This window comes from Chelon labrosus (genome assembly GCF_963514085.1).
Source record: "Chelon labrosus genome assembly, chromosome: 4".
Classification (NCBI taxonomy): Eukaryota; Metazoa; Chordata; class Actinopteri; order Mugiliformes; family Mugilidae; genus Chelon; species Chelon labrosus.
In genome coordinates, this window is record NC_140340.1 from 5,281,081 (window position 1) to 5,300,973 (window position 19,893).

Below are 19,893 nucleotides of genomic sequence, written 5' to 3' on the forward strand. Positions count from 1 at the left end.
TTTGGGCGGGACAGTAAATGCTAATCCAATAATTTAGTAGTGGGCAAAAGAAACTTGCTTTTTTATTTTCTCATCTTCCTCCACCTGCACGTTCCTGTGCATGCGCCACAGAGTTGCCGGTAAATGCTTGGCTGCTGTTTGCAGTGTTCATGTGTGCAGATGTTAGTTTATACATTTCTCTTGCAGATAACATCTGCCGTGCTCGGTCTTTGCAGCTTTGAAGGGGGTGGTCCACAGGTCTTGTACCCCCCTTCATCTCAGCTCAGGGGGTGGAAAGGGGAAAGTGGCCCTGTCACTTTTGTTTCCTTTGTTAAAGTCGAGGCTGAAAAGACCAGCCAACCAGACAAGGGGTATTGTGAAGAAAAAGTGGGGGATAGAGAGGTGGAGGCATACTTTTAAGAAGAGGGGTGCGAGGGGGGGCGAGCATGAGGATGTGAGAGTGTCTCCTTCATTCCCCTGTCAGTAGGAAAACAGCTGGTATTGACTGCAGATGCCTTCGTGTGTCCCCTCAGAGGACGGACAGGTGAGTGGGTGTGGCTGAAGGGGGGGAGGGGGGAGGGGTCCACCATCTGGAAGATAACCTTGTGCATCAAGGCTTCAGTATCAATATAACGCCTTTAAAAATAAAATGTGTGAATTCACCTTAAGAGTCAATGAAGCGTTGTGGGAACATTTCGAATTTAGAAATGTGAAGAGTGTGAAATCTCTTTTGCCTTTGCTGGATTACTCTTTGCATTACATGTCTGCAGTCAGACAGGTGGCTATTCATCGTGGATTATGACTTGAAATGAATGGACTTGGTCGCGCGCTTGAAATCGAATATCATCTACATGACGTCAGGCTTTGGCTTTTGACTCCCGAGGCAACAATACAAGAAGCATCTGCTGTGGTGACACTAGAAGAGGTTTTTTTTTTTCTCTTTTTTTCCTCAGTATCGCGAGTGTGTGGCTTTTCTAGCACACGGACAACCGTGAAAAACAGCATTCTGAAATGCCGACAGTCAACTGTTGCCAAGTGGCAACCATGAAAGCTGCTGGAGAACAGTGAGCACTCAGTTTCCCTAGAAACACCCTTTTTCTCAAGAGTGCTCCCCCTAAATCCCCCGCAACCCCCTTAAACACCCCGGGGGGAGGGACGCTCTGTCCTGGGAAAAGGGAGGGTTGCTATGGAAGGCTAAAGACGAATGTTTGACAGGGGTCTTAAAAGTTCAGGACCTTGGCCGGCTGCTTATGGACTCTACAAGTACAGAACGGTGTTCCTGGGAAGTCTAGGCCCCCGTTCAGACCTGATATTAACCTGATGTGTGTTCATGTTGATATATGCAAAGTAGCCATGTTGGATAGTGACTGGTGTCTATATTTGGCTTTTATTAAGAGATTATTTATTTTTTTATTTCACAGGTGCAAACAGTGCAGCAGTAAATGAACTTATAAGTGCGCTTGAAATTGAATGTCATCTACGTGATACTCTACTGCGCCCCAAATCATGCAAGTGTTTATTTGCATACAAAGGGTTAGGGTTAGGGCATGTTCTGAATCTGAATCAGAATGCTTTTATTGTCCTTGCACGCGGTACGACGAGAGTTTAAAGCCATCTCCCATGTGGTTTTGTGTAAGAGCAAAGGAAGACGCAGTATGAAAACACTATGAGATAAAACAGGATATAAAATAGTATAAGGTGCAGGTAAGGGAACACAGTATATATTAAAAAAAACACTAAACAACAACTCGACAGTAAAACATCAGTCAAAGCAGCAGAAATTAATATATAGATATATAAATACTATATATATATGTGTGTGTAAGTGAAGTAGATTTATTTATGGACATATATTTTTGCCTAGATTTAGATTTTCACACCAAATGTCTTTATTCCAGCCCACAAATCTTCATTATAAGTAGAAAAATCCTCTAATAGGAATTAAATCATTAAAGTTACACAAAAGCTATTGAGTGGATCAGTGTATATTGGCATTAAAGGAAGAAATGCAGCAAGTAGCAATGCACTGACAAAAATATATACGTGTATATAATAATAAAAATGATTTTGACACATGAACTGATATTATTCCTACAAAAATCCATTTTAATTTTCTTTAATTTATTTATTCTCCCAATACAACATGAGTTTAGAGCTTTAATTACATAGTTCTAAAACAAAGCCCTGAGTTCTACTGTTGTTTAAGTTTAAGTGATTGCTGATCACCACATTTCTTCCTGGAAGACGATGGTTCTCCACTATCTTTCCAGTTTTTATTAATACATTGGACAGTTCTTAACCCAGTTTTAGTAGTTTCTTCAATCCCCTTAGATGTTTTCTCTGCTTGATGCATGCCAATGATTTGACCCTTCTCACATCTTCTCCATGACCACAGGATGTGTCTTTAGACATGGTTGTTTAAGAAATGAGAAGCTACTCATTGCATCAGTTGGGGTTAAATAACTTGTTGCCAGCTGAAAGATAATCACCCATGCAGTAATTATCCAACAGGAGGCTCCTACCTATTTGATTAGTTAAATCCAGGTGGCCACGAGGTGTAATGTACATGCTCAACAACCTGTAACCAGTGTTTCATTTATACAGTTCAAATTCATTTTCTTTGTTATTGTTGCTGTTCTATTATATTCTATGGTTACAAAGACTGCTGGTGCCCTTATGTTATTATTCCGTTACGTGTCATGTAGAGACAGTAGACATGTTGCCCCAGCAGAGTATTTTTACAACCTGCCTATCATGTGTCATTCCTACAATGACACTTCCTGTTGGTTTGCACTCCCACCGGGGTTAGAGGTCACGGGGCTATACTCCTTCAACAACAGAGCTCTTTTTTTATTTTTTTTTCAGCCCAGAGGTTCCATGACTCCCGTTGAAACGACTGCATGAATATGTGACTGGATCTGTGTGTTTGTGTGTGAAAGTGAACGCCCCTGTGAGCCCGCAGTGTTTCCTGGCAACCTCTCCCGCTAGCTGGTAAGCTGAGCCCAGGCCCGGCGAGGGCTACAGTACACAGGCTGCACTGTAGCCCTCGCCGGGTTGGATTAACGAGGCTTTGATTTAGACATTCCTTAAGCTGATCTGAAAATTTTGGTTGTGCTCCTCGTTTTAAAGCGTGCTGTAATCCCAGAACCACACTGGGCGACAAATTCACAGTTCAGAGGACGGTGTATGTGGCACATGTCTGCACCTAGAACGTGCTGGACTAGTGTAGAGTAGTAGCTTCACTTACAACAGACTTATGTGTGAGTGCATGGCAGCGAGCTTTGAGTCGGCTTTGATAAATAACACTCCCTATGTGTTATTAATGAACAGCTTAAGGCTCTCTTTTTTTTTTTTTTTTTCCTTTTGCTTACGAGGAATAATCTTTTCCACCCGCTCCACTTCAGTTGCTTTAATCTGGCTGCAAATGAACCAGGCCTCTGTTTCTGGAGTTATGGAGCACTCTGAAGGTGGTGGTGTGTGTCTGTGTTTTTTAGCTCCCAACGGCACTTAACTGGTTGACATTTGTAGTCATTTCACAAGTATTTTGAAAACAGATGAAGAGCGTTGCATGTCCGGTCATCGCAGTAGCTTAGCTGCACATAAAAATCACTCTTGGGGATCACAAGTAAAAAGAAAAAATCAAGCAAAAATGTACAAGAAATAGAGACAGAAGTAAATATACATTATATACATATGAAGGATTAATAAGACTCTGCAATGTATTTTTGTAAGTGCATTGTCGGATAAAAGGACTGTCTGCACCGTTTTGTATCATCTGCATAAGCTTGCATACGTGCACTTTACGCTCAGTCTCTTGCGTTGTACTTGTGTCTTCATGTAGCTCCATGCTCCAGGAGGAACGTCCTCTCATCTCACTACGTACTGCACCTGCTGTATGTGGTTGAAATGATGATTTTTGCACAGAACTGGCGTATAAATCAAAGCGTTGCAATGGATTCGACTGCACAAATGTAAAAACGGTGGTTAGAATAACATGCTTTCATTCACAATTTCTACAGTCCGCCGTGCTTCTGTTAATTTAATCTTATGAATCTTATGTGATTGGCTTTGCTGCAATTTCCTGGCGCCGTGCTCCAATTTTCCCAGGCTGGTTTTATCCAGTATCCTCTCAGCAGTTGGATTCATACGTTAGTAAGTCCCGGAGACTGGTGCACGTGTGCGTGGATGTGAACATATGCAGGTCATTTTAAAATACATCATCTGGAGACTGTTAACTCATCCAGACAAGCAAACACTGGTTAATTATGCTCAAATTAACTCATATAGTTGTTTGGTCACAGTAATAATAGCCACGTTTCAGAGGAGAACCTTGAACCAGCTGTGAAGCGTGGTGCTGGAGTTTAGGGTTGCTTTAATGCCTCAAGGGCTGGGTGGCCCGCTGCCTGCAATCCGGAAATGTGTTGTTTACTCTTTTAATTAATTATTAATTAGCATCATGGTGTTGTGTAACTTGTGTGCAGCTTCTAAATGGCAATGAAGGTTCTCCAGGTTCATTTAGGTGATTTTCAGTTCTGAATGACCGGCGAGGAGTAGGGGTTTTATTACGAATATCTGCGAGAGACTCCAGACCTCGAATTAAGATCCAATCTGGGCGATCAGATCATGTAAAAGACAGATGTGAACATCCCCAGGACGCATTTGAGAGATCTGATCTCTGACCACATTTGGAGGTGGTCTGGGTCACATGTGTCCTCATTCCTTTTGTAGTGTGAACACAATGTGTCCTGAGTCACATTAGAGACTTCCTATATTCAACAGGGAATGCTCCTGAGTCATTCATTCAGAAAAAAACATACGACCGCTATTATAAATGATCACATGAAAAGGAAAAAAGCACCATGAGTGATGCCTGTCCATTAGTAATGAGAGCCTTTTGAAGCCGGAGTACCCGGAGAGAACCCACGCAGACTCTGGGAGAACACTCCACACAGAAAGGCCCCAGTTGGCTGATGGTTTCAAACCCAGAACCTTCTAGCAGTGAAGCATCAGTGCTAACAACCGCACCACTGTGCAGTTATAATCTGAGTTCTGTGCAGGTCTAACTAACGTCAGGGTGGAGATCAGTAAATAATACCTTAACTTGTGAAGCCAAAGTCATGATCCACACGTAAAACAGAGCTGTTCTCTGTTCTAGAGCAGCAGTAGAGATCCGTTAGAGACATCAGCTGTTAAAATATTCCAGATGATGTCGGGGTTTATTTACATACAGAGATGCCAGGTCTGAACACACGTACCTGAAGCTGGTCACTTGAGATCAGATAGCCCACATCTGATCTTCATGGTCTGAACAGGCCCCTAATGTCTAGTTTGGTCACTTGCTTCCATAGCATGTCATTATTAGCCCGGTAATAGTAACATAGCTAATCAGATATGCAGTCATACCAACCTCCAGATGTTGAAAGACTCTGAACCTTCAAACTGTTGTGTTCACTCCAATTCTCTAACCACGTCACACTGAGGACATACTGATGCCTCCCCTCCCGGGCACGATTACATGTGTTCACTGTGCTGCGTATTGATCATAGAATAAAACTGATTGCTTTAACGACCCCATGACCCAATGCCCTGCATAGTAGGAGGCAATGAGGCAGTGACCTCATTTGGATCTCTGACTCATTAACGTTACAGTGTGATTGCACGCATGGTACTCAGTGGCAGATTTGTTTGTTGCTTTGATTTTCAAGTCTCTCTGTGAAATCCTTCAAGTCTGTTTCATTGAGTTGCTTTACTTGACTCAGAGCTGCACAGACTATGCAACATGAGCAGCATTAGCATGAAGCAAGCAACCCCTAAGTGGATTATGTTTCATCAGGAAGCAGATTACAGGTATGGGATCTTAAGAAATGAGCAAAGCTCCGAGAGAGTGGACCATAATCTTTCCAGGGGCTGAAATACATTTTGAGGAATTAGAAAAGACATTATTGTAAATTGTTGTGGATAAATGGGTTGAGTACCTTGTATAGCAGCTCTTCCGCCTTTTCCATTGCTTTTCTTTTTCATTGAGGTTTTACGGCGGCTGGGAAGCAGCTTAACAATGTGTCTAAATCACATTTTCTTTTCTGCAACATTTCAAAAAGCTTCAAATTTGCAGATGTCTGTTTTGTGTAATCACAGGCTACATAAAGGTCAGTAAACACAACACAAGAGTGCTTATACTGTTAATGGGTCATGAACGAGAGGGGCATGAAGTACTGATTATGGACTTTGAGGAGTTAAGTGTCAGCTCTGTGTTCTTTTTTTAAAATCAGACGGACTAAGATGGGCCTGTCCATTGATTTACACAACAGGAACAGTGTACAGTGTCAGTTCCTTCACTGTTTTATATAGCAGGAGTCATAATGGTTTGTCCTGGGGCTGATTTTGTGGCCTGTGATAAACCACTGCTTCATGGGTTTGGTGCAGTGGCGGTGGAAGTATCATTGCTCCTTGGCTCCTCTTGCTGCAGTTGCATATGCAATTAATTATCAAGCATAATTTGAAAGTAAGATAACGTGCTTGCACTTGATCCTGGCTCTGCTTTGCGTGACATTTCCAAAGATATTGCTTCAACACAGCTCGTCATGCTGCAGGTGCATTTGTTCAGTGGCTCTTGTTGATTTAAGCTAGACATCAACGGAAAATTGATTGCCGGTAGCTGGAGGCCACACGACCACGTGACTCCGCTTCCTGACGCATTTAAATCAGATTAGCTCATAGCACAGTTTTAGTCTTTGACTTTGTTCCAGTTCTGTAGTTGTGTGACAGGGATACACCACAGTACTGACCCTGATAAGACGGGGAAACCATGACGCAAAGTAGAAGCAGACCAGAGGAGCATCACTCCTACGTATGCCTAAAATGTACACCGATCAGGCATAACATTATGACTGCTGTCATAATATTGTGAAGGTCTCCCTTGTGGTGATCATCAGAGAATGGACATGGGCCTTCTGAGGGTGTCCTGTGGTGTCTGGCAACAGGATGTTGTTAGTGGGGGGGCCTTGATAGGAGGGGCATCTGTGGATCATCCCACAGATACTTGATCAGTTTGGGATCTAGTGAATTCGGAGGCCAGGTCAACACCTTGTGCTGTTCTTCATGTTTTTTTTTTTAGTTGTTCCTAAAGTGTTTTTGTGTGTGTGTCTGTGTCAAGCTGCATCCTGCTGGGGATGGGGGTGTCATTGCTATGGGGTGGGGGTGCCTGATCTGGTCTAGGTGGGTGCTACATGTCTAAGTAACATCCACACCAATGAATGCCAGGTCCAGAAGTTTCCCAGCAGAACACTGAATTGTCACTAGACGCTTCAATGTTATTCACTTCTTCTGTCAGTGGTCTTAATGTTGTGGCTGATCTGTGTAAGCACAAAGTCATGCTGTCTTGTATCATCCATTTTGCAGCTGAATCAAAACTGAAAGTTTTCTCAGACACCGATTGAAATGACTGAGAGTTTTAAAATCATGGGTCAGTAAAGTCGTCCGATGAGGCACAGCTGATCACCCTTGTGTGAAAAATCAGTCGTGGCTAATACGAGTAGAGGGAGTTGACACAGATGCCATGTGTTATTGTCAGATTACGATGATGAGTTTTATCCTTTCTCTTGCATGGTATTAGAAAACACGGTGGCAAATGAATGAATTTATTGTAGAGACCTCGTGCTGTCATGTTCAGTGTGAGAACACAATTAGAGCTACTGACCAAACTGTCACCAGAGTGTTGATCCTCTTATCTCATTTATTAAGGGTTAGAGAGAAAAGTCATTTATTCACTACAAAGTTAAATGATTTATTCCAGTGCTTAAACTGCTTCAGAGAACTTCCTAGTAATATCTCTGCTCTTTGGAAACAGTGACACATTACCTCTGGCTCTGACTAATTCAACCACACTTTCAGTTTCAGTTTGACAACATGTCTCGTTTCTTTTTCTTCTTTTTTTGTATCACCTTTGTCCATTGCAAGGTGAAATAACCAGATGTGATTTGGGGAATGCAGCGGCCTGGCATCAGCTCAGTACCAGTGAGCTAGAGAGAGAGAGAGAGAGGGCAGGGCAAGTGTTGTATTTAGATGCTATATATATATTTATTTTTTTCCAGAGAACAGAGAGAGGAAAAAAGCTAAAAATTTCTGGCATTTAATTATAGAGCAGCCGTGGCCAAAGGCACACTGTCAACGGTAGTTTTAAGACCGACAGCTTAACAACCTCAGGAATGGTGGGGCTGCTGGCGTTTGTGACGTTGGGTCATTTCCTCCTGTGAAGAGCTGGTCTTTTTGATGTGTTTGGCTGTTTTTGGACTTGCTCCGGCTCCAGTGAACAGCAAAAATTAAGCAGCCGGTAGAGAAAGAGAACATTATGGTTCTACTGTGTTTGCCAAAGTTCACCACATGGCCAAGTCAATGGTGACTTGTACCGACCGGTAAGTGGTCACTGTGTATTTGTAGCAGTGGATATATTTAAGGGGACTGCTGGGTGTGATGTCCCTCCCTGTGGAGTTTGTTTGTCCACATTTCTTTGGCTAGTGACAGAGGGCCTGTTCAGAGATCAGCTCTGGAGATGCATGTTAATGCCAGGTCTGAAGACACGTACCTAAAACTGGTACTTTGTAATCGGATAGCCCAGATCTGATCTTAATGCCAGGTCTGAACAGGCCCTAACGTCAGGGTGGAGATCAATAAATAATAACTTAACGTGTGAACACATATAAAACAGAGCTGTTCTCGGTTCTGAAGCAGCGGTAGAGATCCATTAGAGACATCACCTGTTAAAATATTACTGCTCCCCAGATGATGTCAGGGTTTATTTACATACAGAGAAACTGAGATCTGATCTGGAGACACATGTTAATGCCAGGTCTGAAGACACGTACCTAAAGCTGGTACCTTGTAATCAGATAGCCCAGATCTGATCTTAATGCAAGGTCTGAACAGACCCTGACTGATTTTGGCAAGGGTAAATAAACAGGCAGTGTTGCCATAAAGATTGCCACCAAGCTGCCGTTAAAGTTTAAATGCACCTGGATTCAAGCCATCCATTTAGTAAGTTCTACTCTATGCAGATGTTCTCATATCGTCATCATCGTCTTCATTTGGCCTTTTGTCAAAAGAAGTAATGACCTGAAGGACACAACTTAACATGCTATAGTTCTTGATAGCAGTGTTTATCTGTGAATGTCCTCAGACTGAAGTTTTCCCTGGTTGTCTGACAACCATCTGCAGACTGTTTGCTCAACCTGATGAACCACAATAAGTTACAGGTCAAGCTCTGATCCTTGAATAGGAGAACATCTGGAGAACAATCATTAGAGCGAATACCTCAGTTCTTCTTCTTCTCGTTGCATCGGTTGTGTCCATCGTTGTCTCCTCACAGTTCAGAGCCGAGCTTTGTCCTCACAGCCTGGGTCAAAATTAAATTGAAACAATATATACGAGGGCGAGGGCGGTAGCCACGAAACAAGACCCAACAAATCCCGTCCAGCGAACGAATGCAGCAGCAGCTGGATCAGCTGGAAGGAGGGCGGATCAGCTTTTTTACGACCTTGACAGTGGATAGAAAAAAATAGCTCAGGTTTAAATGTGTGAGACTTTGACTGTCCAATTTATATACTTACACAGATCAGCCACAAGATTACGACCACTGACAGGAGAAGTAAATAACATTGGCCATCTCGTGACAATTCAGCGTTCTGCTGGGAAACTTTTGGACCTGGCATTCATTCATGTGGATGTTACTTAGACATGTAGCACCCACCTAGACCAGACCAGGCACCCCAACCCCATAGCAATGACACTCCTTGATGGCAGCAGCCATCCCCAGCAGGATGCAGCCTGACACAGACACACACACAAAAACGCTTTAGAAACAACTAAAGAAAACATGAAGAACAGCACAAAGTGTTGACCTGGCGCCCATATTCACTAGATCCCAAACTGATCAAGTATCTGTGGGATGATCCACAGAGGACCCTCCCCTCAAAGGCCACAGGACACCCTCAGAAGGCCCATGTCCATTCTCTGATGAGTCTCGACTGTTTTCGGAGCACAAGGGAGACCTACACAATATCAGGACGGTGGTCATAATGTTATGCCTGATCGGTGTATATATACTTTCTCATTATATATTTGATTTTTTCATATTGTACGAGGCTTTTTTCCTTGTCGCTGCCACTCGTCTCATTCTAAAACATGACCTTTGAGGCTACACTTGCCTCACTGTGTTCGCAAAGTCTCTTGTTGCTCTGAACAATGGTTTCCATACAAACACTCACCTGCGTAACGGCATAATTAAGAACGGCACAAATTGCGAATAGCCTGAGCCCCTTTGGCAGTAAGCTCAGACTCAGCAGTGGGAAAGCTCAGTCCCTGGGTGCTGCTGTCATCGTCTGTTTCCACATTATGGCCCCTCAAAGATTGTTTGGGTTATACTTTATGTCACTGAGAAAGCTGTGAAGTGCTCTTTGGGTTTTCTAACTGCTTGTCTTTCTCCAGGTCTGGATTAAATCTCATGGGAGCCATGGAAAGATTGAAAATGGCAGGAAAAGCACACTGAGCTTCCACAGGTAGGACACTCTGACTTATCAAACAAATGCTACGCCCGACTAAGTTTTATTCTTATTTTAAAGATGCTATTTTTGCCTGTTGTACACCAAAGCAACCAGATGTGTCAAGAGAGCCACCACTCAAACCGTTTCAATTATTTCCTTCAATTCATCTGAATTACACAATGGCTCATGGGAATTGAGTTTCTTCCCTCTGCGGTGTCAAGTCCACTTCCCCCCCTCCAGACCGCATCCCACCACACTCAGCAGCTATTTAAAGTGTCGGCGGGCTGCTCCCAATTACTCCTCCCCACACCAAACCAGAAGCCCATGCCACGCAAACGGAAACCTCCGCTCTGGACTTTTATCTGTTTGTTTTCATATTTCCCTTCACTCGGTCAGTCCTCCTCCCTTGTGCTCCTACTGTTTTTGCCTCCACCAAGGATTATTGTGGTTTTTCCTTCAGCTGACCTTGGTTACATAAACTAACGCCTGATCCCTCCTTCTTTGATTCTCATCCCTGCCCAAGTCCTTCCTCCCTCCCTGTCCCACTACTCTGCCAGGCTGCTATCCTCTGGGCGCTCCCACAAAGCCCACTGTTTTGATTACATTGTGAAATTGGAGCTAGGACTATTTATTCCCAGGCTCGGGTAGTGTGGAGGACCTGGTTGGAGGATAAGCCAGTGAGAGGGGGGGGTCAGGAAGCTGTGGCGGTTGAATCGGGCGGCGGGTGTCGGAGGGTTAACTCTTTATGTCTTCTCATAACCTTTCTTTGTGGGCTCTGCATCCAGCCAGCTGTTTCACATAAGTAGAACACACTGGGTTGCATCCCACTGTCAGCAGTTTGGGCACATAACCCAAAGCCCATCATTCAGCTGTGGCTATTATGGTGTCAGCCAAGAGGTTTGTGACACATCCAGTTGTCCTTCAGCTGGAGGACAGACACTCAAGCTCCTTTATTTGGGGCGGGGGGGATAACAAACCCAGATAAAATGTTATTTACACGAACACCAAATCATTTGCTTTATAGCAGGGACACTGTGTTGTGAGCAGACTCTTTGGACCTGTTCGGACCTCACATTAAGATCAGATCTGGGCTATCCAATCACAAGTGACCAGCTTTATGTACATGTGTTCAGACCTGGCATCAACATGCATCTCCACATCCGATCTCAGTTTCTCTGTAATAGCTCCTGTCTCTAATGGATCTCTACCTCTGCTCGAGAACCGAGAACAGCTGTGTGTTAACGATTGTTCTCCAGATGTTCTCCTATTCAAGGATCAGAGCTTGACCTGTAACTTATTGTGGTTCATCAGGTTGAGCAAACAGTCTGCAGATGGTTGTCAGACAACCAGGGAAAACTTCAGTCTGAGGACATTCACAGATAAATACTGCTATCAAGAACTATAGGATGTTAAGTCGTGTCCTTCAGGTCATTACTTCTTTTGACAAAATTTCAGATGAAGACGATGGTGACGATGTAAGAACATCTGCGTAGAGTAGAACTTACTAAATGGATGGCTTGAATCCAGGTGCATTTAAACTTTAACAGCAGCTTGGTGGCAATCATTATAGCAACACTGCCTTTTTATTCACCCTTGCCAAAATCAGTCAGGGTCGTTTCAGACCTTGCATTAAGATCAGATCTGGGCTATCTGATTACAAGGTACCAGTTTTAGGTACGTGTCTTCAGACCTGGCATTAACATGTGTCTCCAGATCAGATCTCAGTTTCTCTGTATGTAAATAAACCCTGACATCATCTGGGGAGCAGTAATATTTTAACAGGTGATGTCTCTAATTGATCTCTGTACCGCTGCTCCAGAACCGAGAACAGCTCTGTTTTATGTGTGTTCACACGTTAAGTTATTATTTATTGATCTCCACCCTGACGTTAGTTAGACCCGCACAAAACTGAGATTAAAACTCCAACCCAAGTTTTCATACGCATGGTAATCTCTGGTAATAAAGGACAGAGTATTTTAAAAGGCTCTCATTACTAATGAACAGACATCACTTACGCTGCTTTTTCTTTTTCACGTGATCATTTAAAAAAGCGGTTGTGTGTTTTTTTTTTTTTCTGAATGAGTGATGCAGAAGCATTCCCTGTTGAGTATAGGAGGTCTTTAATGTGACTCAGGACACCAAAGGAATGAGGACAGATACGACCTAGACCACCTCCAAATGTGGTCAGGGATCAGATCTCTCAAATGTCTTAATGCAAGGTCTGAACAGACCCTTTGACAGTAGTGACTGAATAACTTGAAACACACACAGAGAAGCTAACTGGTGTCCACAGACTACTTTTGACCAACATAAGTTCAATGGACTTCAGTTGGCTTCACTGGTGCTCTTTTATATAATTGTATACAGTATGTTTAACCTTTGACCTGTATGGAAGGATGCAAGACAATACAGGGAACTCCCCTCTGAGCTTGAACACATGAACCGGAGTCTCTTGTCACACACACTCCTCTTCATGTCTGCTGTCAGAAATGTTTACTAGAGCAACATCTTTGTACTAATAACAATAATCCCTAAATACAGTAGTTATTGTTGTGCTTGGATTCCTCTCCTCTGTGGTTCCTGTCCAACCCGGCTGATCGTTTCCCTGTAATCTAATGCGCGGCTGCTCGTCTCCGCTCGGCTCTATCTGTGTGTGTTTTTGTGTGTGTGTCACCATTTTATTTTCTGACAACAATAGCGAACCTGTGAATCAGTAATGACGATTACAGCTGACCTAAATTAACTTTGGCCCCGTTCCCAAGCTATTAGCAAAATGTGTGCATGCAAGCATGTTTTTTTTTAGGGGTGATTGTTGTGTGCTGTTACACAAGGTCAAGTGAAAGCAAATGAGGTGTGTTTAGAGAGAACCATGTATGTGTTTGTTCTGGTCAGATAATGAAGACAGAGGGGTGGGGAGGTGGGGGTCATGTGTGTCCCAGTGTCTGATAGAGTCAACCAGTGTTTCAAGTGTTTGGTGTAGTTAAACCGCAGGCTCTGCTGAGTGCTCAAAACATATTTAGTTGATGAATTGTAAAGACGTGAATCATGTCCATGGCCTATGATGTTTTAGGTGGAAAAAGTAGTGGAGCAACAGCACTTTTTTTTAAAGAGGAAAACCAGAAAATAACACCCTCTTATATTTCGACATGATGTACTTTTTCCACATTTTTCAAAGCTTAAAGAAGGGCTGGACTTTTTTGACTCACTGGCGTAGTGGAAAAAAGAATCAGTGATCAGTCAATTAATGATCTTTCATTGAGATAATAAAGGAGTTATGTTGAAAACTGAATTAATTCAGGTCTAATGACAGCTGGGACAGGATCCAGCCTGCCAGCGATCCTCTAGAGGACAAGCAGTTACAGATCATTTATGAATGAATGAAAGAAGGTAAGTGACTCAAGCAGTTTTAGTGTACATACACCAATCCGGCATAACACTGTGCCTCCAAAACAGTTGTGACTCATCAGAGAATGGACATGGGGGTGTCCTGTGGTGTCTGGCAACACAATGTTGTTAGTCAGGGGCCTTTGAGGGGAGGGGCCTCTGTGGATCATCCCACAGATACTTGATCAGTTTGGGATCTAGTGGATTTGGAGGCCAGGTCAACACCTTTTGCTGTTCTTCATGTTTTTTTTTTAGTTGTTCCTGCTGCCATCAAGGAGTGTCATTGCTATGGGGTGGGGGTGTCTGGTCTGGTCTAGGTGGGTGCTACATGTCTAAGTAACATCCACAGAAATAAATCCCAGGTCCAAAAGTTTCCCAGCAGAACACTGAACTGTCACAAAATGGTATTTACTTCTCCTGTCAGTGGTCATAATGTTGTGGCTGATCGGTGTAAGTACAGAAATTTGACAGTCAAAGTCTAGACTGGGTTTAATAAATGAGCAGTGGAAACATTGCATATTAATGCTTGTGGAGCACATGTTGTGACCAATTACTCTAATAGTTTTTTTTTTTACTTGTTTACTTTTACTGCACCTACAGTAATGGGTGGAATCGACTCTAAAAACACATTCTTTCATTTTACTTGGACTTCTCTGGCACATTTCTGCTCTCTACAGTGTATGTGTGTGTGTTTCTGTGTGTGCGCGCAACAAACCTTTTTATTACGTGAATATTTTGGTGCAGTGATTTACTTGTCCCGGTGTGGGAGATGGACTTTTCACATTCCCTCATGAAATGAAAAAATGTTTTGGCAAATGGAGGGTGTTCCTTTTGGACCTTAGAGTAAACAGGTCACAGTGTTTTTTCCCCCTTAAGCTCCTTTTCACACATGCTCTGCAGTCCTGACATTTTCTGGACGTCACCCAGGTGAGAACACAAACGTGTGAATCAGATTTGCCGGGCGTTGAACAGACCTTCTCCTGACATTTTCCTACCACAAAGTCTGAGTAACGTGCGTTTTAGCTCACGTGTGAATAGGGAAGCTAACAGAGTGGGCGTGTTGATGGCTTCACGTTCTTTACTTTGTGCTTGTCTTTAAATTACTTTAAGCTCTTTTTGTAGATATTGTGGATATGCCCCAATACACGTCGTGTTAGATATTAAAATAACAGATTATTTCTGGTGCAGGAGACTCTTCTACATGAGCTCAATGACAGAATTTAGCAGATCTCCACTGGCTCCCAGTACGTCTTGGAATCGATTGATTACTTTTAAAGCTCTTTATGAACCATACAGGCCGACATGTACCTTGAGATCCTCGGTTAGAGGTCATACTGTCTGCTCCAGGGGCTCGGCTGAAAACTAAAGGTAACAGGGCGTTTGTAGTCAGGGGCCCCACGGCTGTGGATTGATCTAATTGAGGAAATCAGGTCAACTGACTATGATCTCTTTTAAATTGCTTCTTCAAACTTTATCAGAGAGCCTCTCCTGGTTTTTACTTGAATTCTGAGTGAGTTAATTCATTTTAATCAAGTTCTTAACAGTTTTGTTTTGTTTTTCTTTTAACTGTTCTGTTTTTTCTTAACTTGTATTAACTGCCAGTTTTTGTGAAGCACTTTGTAGTAGTAGTAGTAGTAGTATGCAGCTTTTGAGTACCAGTTCTGTTACATAAATAATTAATAGCCAATTAAACACTATTTCCATTTTTTTCCACTTTTCTTTTTTCTACTGTGAAATTAAGACGCCCAACTTCACTGTAGAAATAGAGCATAGACTGTATATAAATATGGACGACACATTCCCCACTTCCTTGCATTGGCCAAAATGACGTTATTTTCCCGGAGGTACGGGCGGCGCCATCTTGCGATTTTGGAGCCACAGTCTGATCAGTACGGTCTGAGAGTGGAGCCATGTGGAGCCATGATACAGTATCTATGCCCCGCCCACACTTCCTCCAGACTCACTCGCATTTTCATTTAATTAATACTACGCTCTGTTCTACCTCCACCAGTTACAAGGAGATGTTGGATTATACACTGTACTTATTTTTAAATTGTTTTTACAACTCTCACTTTACAAAGAGGTTGACAAGGCTACTGGTGGTCTTCATGATGTCACATCCTGTTTCTATAGCGTCAAATAACTAGCTAAAATGAAACATATCCAAAAAATTAACTCTTGAACATTCATCATCATTATATGAACTACCTAAAATGACAGAAACCATTCTTGGGAAAAAAAATAAAATATTTGACATGTATTTTAGTGTTTTAGTTTGGCCCAAGTCCCATCCACTAACATGGAGGAGGCGGAGCTTATGACCTATACTGCAGCCAGCCACCAGGGGGAGCTCTACTTGCTTTGGCTTCACTTTAGAAGGGCTGTTCCGTCATCCATATTTATATAGTCTCTGAAACAGACACGTTTACAGCCCAGTACACTGAAAGGATTTTGTTTCTATAAACAGCTGCACAGGGGATGAATTACTTTATAACTCACCAGTTTAAATTGTTAGTAAGGCTTATGATTAAATGCATAGAGGAGCTAGCTGTCTGCCTGGCCATCACCCGTCAGCTTGACATGCTTCATGTATTTTTACCATTTTTGGTTGTAGTTGTGCTGCAGGGCCATTAAGGGCGACCGCCGGGGCCAAAAGCCACTCTTTGGAAAACCTACAGGTGATGACGACTCTTGCTAATGATGACATAAGTCGTGAGTGCATCCATTATTGCTTTGCCCTGCGTCTCGTGTGTATGCAACAAGGATGTGGTCGCCTCAGAAAGTGGCGGCTAATCATAAATCCATTTCCTGTGGGACTGTAAATCAACATGTTGAGACAAAGACGGTGCATCTATTAAGCCGCTTTCAGACATCTACAGCTCTTGACACACGTTCTCGTCGAGTCACTGTCAGAAACTCTTCATAAACTCTCTCTGTATGTTATTTAAGTAACCCTCAGTATTTTATCAAGTGTTTTTTTTTTCTTGGTTTACCCTTTTGTGTTTGACATTACGTCCAAACGTTAATCAAGTAAGTGACGTAATGCCAAGCACAGTCGACCCCGTTTATCTCCGCACACTCAATGAGACAAGGTGACTTTCCTGGACTGAGGCGGCTGGAACACCAGCAGCAAGCAGAACAGTATAATCAAATCATGTCATTTAGTTGCCTTTTCTTCTTCTTCTTCTTTTTTTAAGACCGTATTTTTCATCTCCGAGTCACACAAACAATCCCTGAACTTCACATGAGGAGTAAAGGAGCCTCTCAGTCATTTCACTGATTGTGTCCTCTCTCTCTTATTTTTTTTTTAAATGTAAAGTCACCTACATTCATCTCGGGCTTCCCGGACAAGCCGAGCAGGGTGCAGAATCTTAATCGCTGCCCGACCATTTCTATGACATTCACTCTCTGATGTTTCACGTCTTCCTTTCTGATGCCCTCCTCCGCCATAATACTCTCCATACCTCGAGGATATTAAACCCAGGCACAAGATGAGTGCTTTTAACCAGGTGGCGCTTTTGATGTTGGAGTCAGAATGAGAGGGGAGGGGCTGTGAGAAGGTGAATAAAAGAAAAGTGGGTCATCCACCGGTTTCCTTTGCATACAGGGCGTGGTTTTTGTAAGGGGAAAAAGCTTAAAAGGGGGTTTGGATTGAAAGCGCTTAAGTCATTTGTTGATGCCCTCTATAATAAACCCCCAAATCTTTAAGCTCCACTATCAAAATTCGTGCATCTAAATTTGCTAAAAATCCCTGTGGGAAAAGATGTAGAGGTACAAAAAAACAACCTTAAAACCCTTAAGAAATGTGACTTCACAATTTTAATAATACTAATTAAGCGTTCTCAACTGGGCCGTCTGCATTTTGTTTATTCAAATGTATTAAAATGAGAGGATTTGCTGCTCTACTGAGAGTTTGTTGTTGTTGGTTTTGTTCAGCTTTTTCATCGCTAAGATTTTTGTTTGGTTTTTGTAGACTAAGGCTTATATGGACTTAATTACATGGGAAAGCTCCGTTGCACATCAAAAACAAAAATAACACTCTTTAAAACCACTGACAAACAGAAAAATAGGTGTGAAATAAAAAAGCGAATTAAAATTAATTAAAATGAGTTCAAACACAAATAAAGTGAAAATAATAATAATGAAAATAATAATGAAATACAAGTTAAATTCAATAATATAAGCAAAAAATAAAAATAATAATGAAATAAAATAATGAAATAAAATTCAATAAAATTCAATAGAATGAGCAAAAATAAAAATAATAATGAAAATAATGATGAAATAAAAATACAAAATGAAATAAATAAATTTCAATAGTATAAGCAATAAAATAAAAATAATAAAAATGAAAATAATGAAATAAAAATAAAAATTAAACGAATAAAATTCAGTTGTATAAGCAAAAAATATACAAGGTTTGCATTTGTACAAATCTACTAGAAATAAAAGTAAATAAACACTGTATTAATAGGAAGGATAAATGATAAGGTGCAATGATATTAAGATTTTTGAAGAGTATGATCTCTCTTCTGAACCAGTTTCCACAACCGAGACAACCACCTCAGGACGACCCGTCCCCTGTTTTTTTTTTTTTTTTTTTATTCCCATCCTCCACTGTGTCCCGTGCCCTCGATTTCTCTCTCATTTAACCAGCCGTCGTCTGCCGGCGTTCTCCTTCCCCCTCCTCCCTTCCGTCCGAGACAAGCTAAATTAATACAGACCTGAGAAAGAGCGAAAGAAGCTGAGGGACGGGAGAGCTAAATTAGATGGTGCGAGAGACAAAGAGAAGCAATGCGACGGAGTCACGGTGGCGGCGGTGGTGGTGGTGGTGGATGGAGATTAGGCCGGCGTGATAGAGTGAGATGAGAGAAATAATGGATTGGAAGAGACAATGGACAGATTAGGGATGGAGGCCAGATGATACCCAGAGGTACAGTTAAACACATGAGGCTGATCAATATGTTCTAGTCGTCCATAGGGAGGATGCAACACACACACACACACACACACACACACACACACACACACACACACACACACTCCCCTCCTCCTCCTCACTACACACACTTACACACCGACACCGCCTCTAGTCTCTGAGGGGATGTGGCAGGGGTGGGAGGCAGTTGAGGCAGTTGACAAATTGGACCCCCATCCTTCTCCGTTTGCCTTTTTTCTTTTCCACCGACCAATTAAGCTTTGAACAGAGAGAGAATATGGCCCGGAGTAAGTTGGTTAGCGAATGAGACTGGCTGCAGCGAGGCTCCTCTTCAGTGGAAGAAGCCTTAAAAGATTCATTTGTTTTCACGAGGTAGAACATTTGCATTTTAGCACACACTGCAGCAATTTAAAAAAAAAATAAAAATGTGCGACATCATCCAGCTGCTTAACGGAAAGAAAAACGCTAAAACGCTGATGTGCCAAACAACAAATCGGCTTAAAATGCAGCACCTCAGCTCAATTATCGCGGCGTATCGTACTGGCGCCAGCGCTCAGGAGGGTCCTTCCTAATTTTACATGCAGCGTTATCTCGTGTTTGAGAAGCGCTTTTACACAATTGGTGTAACGCATGTTTATTGGACATATTATGGCGTGAATCAGTGGAACATGCTGATGGTGATGTGGCACCTTCAAAACTTTAGCTTCAAGAGTCAAGATTATTGTCACTTGGTCCCACTGTTCTACATTTACACATCATTTTTACTAGAATGGATGATGATGACGGTGCTAAAGATGCATGTAGTGTGAAATATCATAAACATATTTGTAAAAACTGTACAAAAACAAATAATTGTGATATTTGTCGCACAAGTGTCCATCTCAGTTGACTTAGACTATGTCTGTGAAGGTTCTCAGTCGTCCAGGTCATGGTATATCCAAAAACATTAAAGAAAGACAACTGGACTTGCAGAGTTTCTTGAAGACGCTTCGTCTGAGCAGCTTCTTCAGTTCTATAGGGGCTGGTGGAGCCGCTGACTGATAATGGGTTGAAAAT

At 42.3% G+C, this 19,893-nt stretch overlaps 1 protein-coding gene across 1 annotated transcript in view; it reads left to right on the forward strand.

Moving 5' to 3' along the window:
• plxnb1b (plexin b1b) overlaps positions 1-19,893 on the forward strand; it is a 98,044-nt gene that overhangs the window by 11,290 nt on the left and 66,861 nt on the right. Inside the window, exon 2 of the mRNA XM_084542676.1 lies at positions 10,459-10,529. The gene's annotated coding sequence lies outside the window, so the exon portion shown is untranslated. The remainder of the gene's footprint in view (positions 1-10,458; positions 10,530-19,893) is intronic.